The following is a 7,711-nucleotide window of genomic DNA, read 5'->3' as shown; positions in this document are numbered from 1 at the left end:
AGATATTGCAGATGGGCTCCATTGATGTTAGTCAGGTATTTCCGTCTCACTTTCTTGCAGATATTGCAGATGGGCTCCAGTATAAGTTGATGTCAGTCAGGTATTTCCGTCTCACTTTCTCGCAGATATTGCAGATGGGCTCCATTGATGTTAGTCAGGTATTTCCGTCTCACTTTCTTGCAGATATTGCAGATGGGCTCCAGTATAAGTTGATGTCAGTCAGGTATTTCCGTCTCACTTTCTCGCAGATATTGCAGATGGGCTCCATTGATGTTAGTCAGGTATTTCCGTCTCACTTTCTTGCAGATATTGCAGATGGGCTCCAGTATAAGTTGATGTTAGTCAGGTATTTCCATCTCACTTTCTTGCAGATATTGCAGATGGGCTCCACTATAAGTTGATGTTAGTCAGGTATTTCCGTCTCACTTTCTCGCAGATATTGCAGATGGGCTCCTGTATAAGTTGATGTTAGTCAGGTATTTCCGTCTCACTTTCTCGCAGATATTGCAGATGGGCTCCAGTACAAGTTGATGTTAGTCAGGTATTTCCGTCTCACTTTCTCGCAGATATTGCAGATGGGCTCCAGTATAAGTTGATGTTAGTCAGGTATTTCCGTCTCACTTTCTCGCAGATATTGCAGATGGGCTCCAGTATAAGGTGATATTAGTCAGGTATTTCCGTCTCACTTTCTTGCAGATATTGCAGATGGGCTCCAGTATAAGTTGATGTTAGTCAGGTATTTCCGTCTCACTTTCTCGCAGATATTGCAGATGGGCTCCAGTATAAGTTGATGTTAGTCAGGTATTTCCGTCTCACTTTCTCGCAGATATTGCAGATAGGCTCCAGTATAAGTTGATGTTAGTCAGGTATTTCCGTCTCACTTTCTCGCAGATATTGCAGATGGGCTCCAGTATAAGGTGATGTTAGTCAGGTATTTCCGTCTCACTTTCTCGCAGATATTGCAGATGGACTCCAGTATAAGGTGATGTTTGTCAGGTATTTCCGTCTCACTTTCTCGCAGATATTGCAGATGGGCTCCAGTATAAGTTGATGTCAGTCAGGTATTTCCGTCTCACTTTCTCGCAGATATTGCAGATGGGCTCCATTGATGTTAGTCAGGTATTTCCGTCTCACTTTCTTGCAGATATTGCAGATGGGCTCCAGTATAAGTTGATGTCAGTCAGGTATTTCCGTCTCACTTTCTCGCAGATATTGCAGATGGGCTCCATTGATGTTAGTCAGGTATTTCCGTCTCACTTTCTTGCAGATATTGCAGATGGGCTCCAGTATAAGTTGATGTCAGTCAGGTATTTCCGTCTCACTTTCTCGCAGATATTGCAGATGGGCTCCATTGATGTTAGTCAGGTATTTCCGTCTCACTTTCTTGCAGATGTTGCAGATGGGCTCCAGTATAAGTTGATGTTAGTCAGGTATTTCCGTCTCACTTTCTTGCAGATATTGCAGATGGGCTCCACTATAAATTGATGTTAGTCAGGTATTTCCGTCTCACTTTCTCGCAGATATTGCAGATGGGCTCCAGTATAAGTTGATGTTAGTCAGGTATTTCCGTCTCACTTTCTCGCAGATATTGCAGATGGGTTCCAGTACAAGTTGATGTTAGTCAGGTATTTCCGTCTCACTTTCTCGCAGATATTGCAGATGGGCTCCAGTATAAGTTGATGTTAGTCAGGTATTTCCGTCTCACTTTCTTGCAGATATTGCAGATGGGCTCCAGTATAAGGTGATATTAGTCAGGTATTTCCGTCTCACTTTCTTGCAGATATTGCAGATGGGCTCCAGTATAAGTTGATGTTAGTCAGGTATTTCCGTCTCACTTTCTCGCAGATATTGCAGATGGGCTCCAGTATAAGTTGATGTTAGTCAGGTATTTCCGTCTCACTTTCTCGCAGATATTGCAGATGGACTCCAGTATAAGGTGATGTTAGTCAGGTATTTCCGTCTCACTTTCTTGCAGATATTGCAGATGGACTCCAGTATAAGGTGATGTTAGTCAGGTATTTCCGTCTCACTTTCTCGCAGATATTGCAGATGGGCTCCAGTATGAGTTGATGTCAGTCAGGTATTTCCGTCTCACTTTCTCGCAGATATTGCAGATGGGCTCCATTGATGTTAGTCAGGTATTTCCGTCTCACTTTCTTGCAGATATTGCAGATGGGCTCCAGTATAAGTTGATGTCAGTCAGGTATTTCCGTCTCAGTTTCTCGCAGATATTGCAGATGGACTCCAGTATAAGGTGATGTTAGTCAGGTATTTCCGTCTCACTTTCTTGCAGATATTGCAGATGGGCTCCAGTATAAGTTGATATTAGTCAGGTATTTCCGTTTCACTTTCTCGCAGATATTGCAGATGGGCTCCAGTATAAGGTGATGTTAGTCAGGTATTTCCGTCTCACTTTCTCGCAGATATTGCAGATGGGCTCCAGTATAAGGTGATATTAGTCAGATATTTCTGTCTCACTTTCTTGCAGATATTGCAGATGGACTCCAGTATAAGGTGATATTAGTCAGATATTTCTGTCTCACTTTCTTGCAGATATTGCAGATGGGATCCAGTATAAGGTGATGTTAGTCAGGTATTTCCGTCTCACTTTCTCGCAGATATTGCAGATGGGCTCCATTGATGTTAGTCAGGTATTTCCGTCTCACTTTCTTGCAGATATTGCAGATGGGCTCCAGTATAAGGTGATATTAGTCAGGTATTTCCGTCTCACTTTCTTGCAGATATTGCAGATGGGCTCCAGTATAAGTTGATGTTAGTCAGGTATTTCCGTCTCACTTTCTCGCAGATATTACAGATGGGCTCCAGTATAAGTTGATGTTAGTCAGGTATTTCCGTCTCACTTTCTCGCAGATATTGCAGATGGACTCCAGTATAAGGTGATGTTAGTCAGGTATTTCCGTCTCACTTTCTTGCAGATATTGCAGATGAACTCCAGTATAAGGTGATGTTAGTCAGGTATTTCCGTCTCACTTTCTCGCAGATATTGCAGATGGGCTCCAGTATAAGTTGATGTCAGTCAGGTATTTCCGTCTCACTTTCTCGCAGATATTGCAGATGGGCTCCATTGATGTTAGTCAGGTATTTCCGTCTCACTTTCTTGCAGATATTGCAGATGGACTCCAGTATAAGGTGATGTTAGTCAGGTATTTCCGTCTCACTTTCTTGCAGATATTGCAGATGGGCTCCAGTATAAGTTGATGTTAGTCAGGTATTTCCGTCTCACTTTCTTGCAGATATTGCAGATGGGCTCCAGTATAAGGTGATATTAGTCAGATATTTCTGTCTCACTTTCTTGCAGATATTGCAGATGGACTCCAGTATAAGGTGATATTAGTCAGGTATTTCCGTCTCACTTTCTCGCAGATATTGCAGATGGGCTCCATTATAAGTTGATGTTAGTCAGGTATTTCCGTCTCACTTTCTCGCAGATATTGCAGATGGGCTCCAGTATAAGGTGATGTTAGTCAGGTATTTCCGTCTCACTTTCTTGCAGATATTGCAGATGGGCTCCAGTATAAGTTGATATTAGTCAGGTATTTCCGTCTCACTTTCTCGCAGATATTGCAGATGGACTCCAGTATAAGGTGATGTTAGTCAGGTATTTCCGTCTCACTTTCTCGCAGATATTGCAGATGGGCTCCAGTATAAGTTGATGTTAGTCAGGTATTTCAGTCTCACTTTCTTGCAGATATTGCAGATGGGCTCCAGTATAAGGTGATGTTAGTCAGGTATTTCCGTCTCACTTTCTTGCAGATATTGCAGATGGGCTCCAGTATAAGTTGATATTAGTCAGGTATTTCCGTCTCACTCTCTTGCAGATATTGCAGATGGGCTCCAGTATAAGGTGATATTAGTCAGATATTTCTGTCTCACTTTCTTGCAGATATTGCAGATGGACTCCAGTATAAGGTGATGTTAGTCAGGTATTTCCGTCTCACTCTCTTGCAGATATTGCAGATGGGCTCCAGTATAAGGTGATGTTAGTCAGGTATTTCCGTCTCACTTTCTTGCAGATATTGCAGATGGACTCCAGTATAAGGTGATGTTAGTCAGGTATTTCCGTCTCACTCTCTTGCAGATATTGCAGATGGGCTCCAGTATAAGGTGATATTAGTCAGATATTTCTGTCTCACTTTCTTGCAGATATTGCAGATGGACTCCAGTATAAGGTGATGTTAGTCAGGTATTTCCGTCTCACTTTCTTGCAGATATTGCAGATGGACTCCAGTATAAGGTGATGTTAGTCAGGTATTTCCGTCTCACTCTCTTGCAGATATTGCAGATGGGCTCCAGTATAAGGTGATGTTAGTCAGGTATTTCCGTCTCACTCTCTTGCAGATATTGCAGATGGGCTCCAGTATAAGTTGATATTAGTCAGGTATTTCCGTCTCACTCTCTTGCAGATATTGCAGATGGGCTCCAGTATAAGGTGATATTAGTCAGGTATTTCCGTCTCACTTTCTTGCAGATATTGCAGATGGGCTCCAGTATAAGTTGATATTAGTCAGGTATTTCCGTCTCACTCTCTTGCAGATATTGCAGATGGGCTCCAGTATAAGGTGATGTTAGTCAGGTATTTCCGTCTCACTCTCTTGCAGATATTGCAGATGGGCTCCAGTATAAGGTGATGTTAGTCAGGTATTTCCGTCTCACTCTCTTGCAGATATTGCAGATGGGCTCCAGTATAAGGTGATGTTAGTCAGGTATTTCCGTCTCACTTTCTTGCAGATATTGCAGATGGGCTCCAGTATAAGTTGATATTAGTCAGGTATTTCCGTCTCACTCTCTTGCAGATATTGCAGATGGGCTCCAGTATAAGGTGATGTTAGTCAGGTATTTCCGTCTCACTTTCTTGCAGATATTGCAGATGGGCTCCAGTATAAGTTGATATTAGTCAGGTATTTCCGTCTCACTCTCTTGCAGATATTGCAGATGGGCTCCAGTATAAGGTGATGTTAGTCAGGTATTTCCGTCTCACTCTCTTGCAGATATTGCAGATGGGCTCCAGTATAAGGTGATGTTAGTCAGGTATTTCCGTCTCACTTTCTTGCAGATATTGCAGATGGGCTCCAGTATAAGGTGATATTAGTCAGATATTTCTGTCTCACTTTCTTGCAGATATTGCAGATGGACTCCAGTATAAGGTGATGTTAGTCAGGTATTTCCGTCTCACTTTCTTGCAGATATTGCAGATGGGCTCCAGTATAAGTTGATATTAGTCAGGTATTTCCGTCTCACTCTCTTGCAGATATTGCAGATGGGCTCCAGTATAAGGTGATGTTAGTCAGGTATTTCCGTCTCACTCTCTTGCAGATATTGCAGATGGGCTCCAGTATAAGGTGATGTTAGTCAGGTATTTCCGTCTCACTTTCTTGCAGATATTGCAGATGGGCTCCAGTATAAGGTGATGTTAGTCAGGTATTTCCGTCTCACTCTCTTGCAGATATTGCAGATGGGCTCCAGTATAAGGTGATGTTAGTCAGGTATTTCCGTCTCACTTTCTTGCAGATATTGCAGATGGGCTCCAGTATAAGGTGATGTTAGTCAGGTATTTCCGTCTCACTCTCTTGCAGATATTGCAGATGGGCTCCAGTATAAGGTGATGTTAGTCAGGTATTTCCGTCTCACTTTCTTGCAGATATTGCAGATGGGCTCCAGTATAAGGTGATGTTAGTCAGGTATTTCCGTCTCACTCTCTTGCAGATATTGCAGATGGGCTCCAGTATAAGGTGATGTTAGTCAGGTATTTCCGTCTCACTCTCTTGCAGATATTGCAGATGGGCTCCAGTATAAGGTGATGTTAGTCAGGTATTTCCGTCTCACTTTCTTGCAGATATTGCAGATGGGCTCCAGTATAAGGTGATATTAGTCAGATATTTCTGTCTCACTTTCTTGCAGATATTGCAGATGGACTCCAGTATAAGGTGATATTAGTCAGGTATTTCCCTCTCTCTTTCACCATATTTCATGAGAGGCCTTTTCTCTTTTTATTTAAAGTGTTTGTTGGATGAATGGGCCAACATACTTTGATCTGGCTACTTCAAAATGACTCTCACTCTTAATCAAGGTCTGATTTTTACAGCTGAGTTCAGGAAGGTAACACACCATCCATTGGGGGTTTTGATGTAAGCCAAGTTTCTTGGAGGCATATAAAGTCCAGTGTGATCTGTTTCATGCCCCCCTCTTTTGGGAGGTGTGATCAACCTCTGGTGTTCCATGTGATCAGTGAAAGCTTCAATCTCCTTTTTGTCCTGTAAGCTTAGTCAACGCTTCTTGCCGTTTGATAGTGACGCGGGCAGCCAAGACCACAGTGACGCGGGCAGCCAAGACCATAGTGACGGGGGCAGCCAAAACCATAGTGACGCGGGCAGCCAAAACCATAGTGACGCGGGCAGCCAAGACCACAGTGACGCGGGCAGCCAAGACCATAGTGACGGGGGCAGCCAAAACCATAGTGACGCGGGCAGCCAAAACCATAGTGACGCGGGCAGCCAAGACCACAGTGACGCGGGCAGCCAAGACCATAGTGACGGGGGCAGCCAAAACCATAGTGACACAGGCAGCCAAGACCACAGTGATGCGGGCAGCCAAGACCATAGTGACGCGGGCAGCCAAGACCATAGTGACGCGGGCAGCCAAAACCATAGTGACACAGGCAGCCAAGACCATAGTGACGCGGGCAGCAAAGACCACAGTGATGCGGGCAGCCAAAACCATACTGAGGCGGGCAGCCAAGACCATAGTGACGCGGGCAGCACAGACGACAGTGATGCGGGCAGCCAAGACCATACTGAGGCGGGCAGCCAAGACCATAGTGACGCGGGCAGCACAGACGACAGTGACGCGGGCAGCCAAAACCATAGTGACGCGGGCAGCCAAAACCATAGTGACGTGGGCAGCCAAGACCAAGTGACGCGGGCAGCCAAGACCATAGTGACGCGGGCAGCCAAAACCATATTGACACAGGCAGCCAAGACCATAGTGACGCGGGCAGCAAAGACCACAGTGATGCGGGCAGCCAAGACCATACTGATGCGGGCAGCCAAGACCATAGTGACGTGGGCAGCCAAGACCAAGTGACGCGGGCAGCCAAGACCATAGTGACGCGGGCAGCCAAGACCATAGTGACACAGGCAGCCAAGACCATAGTGACGCGGGCAGCAAAGACCACAGTGATGCGGGCAGCCAAGACCATACTGTTGCGGGCAGCCAAGACCATAGTGACGCGGGCAGCACAGACGACAGTGACGCGGGCAGCCAAGACCATAGGGACGCGGGCAGCCAAAACCATAGTGATGCGTACAGCCAAGACCATAGTGATGCGGGCAGCCAAGACCATAGTGATGCGGGCAGCCAAGACCATAGTGATGCGGGCAGCCAAAACCGTAGATCTTCTTTCTGTGCCTCTGAGGGGCTTTGGTTTTTCTGGAGTATTTTTCTTTGTTTCAGGTCTATTCCTGCACCTTTTATAATTAGGCTAAAGTTCTCTACTATCTGCCTCTCCTCTCTTAGCAGGGACCAGTCGACCGTGCCTGGGTTCGTTGAATCTCCAATTCCCCCAGTGTCATCCTATCAGGTGAGTTTGTGCGGCAGAAGGGGAGGGATCTTCTCTGCTTCAAGGGTCTTACCAGCAAAAGATTGCTCGATTTATAATTTCCAGCCCCTTCTAATTCATCAGCACTGTTAGGTC

This window comes from Ambystoma mexicanum, chromosome 5p (assembly GCF_040938575.1).
Source record: "Ambystoma mexicanum isolate Mex_15411 chromosome 5p, UKY_AmexF1_1, whole genome shotgun sequence".
In the NCBI taxonomy this organism is placed as follows: Eukaryota; Metazoa; Chordata; class Amphibia; order Caudata; family Ambystomatidae; genus Ambystoma; species Ambystoma mexicanum.
This window is presented reverse-complemented; position numbering follows the sequence as displayed.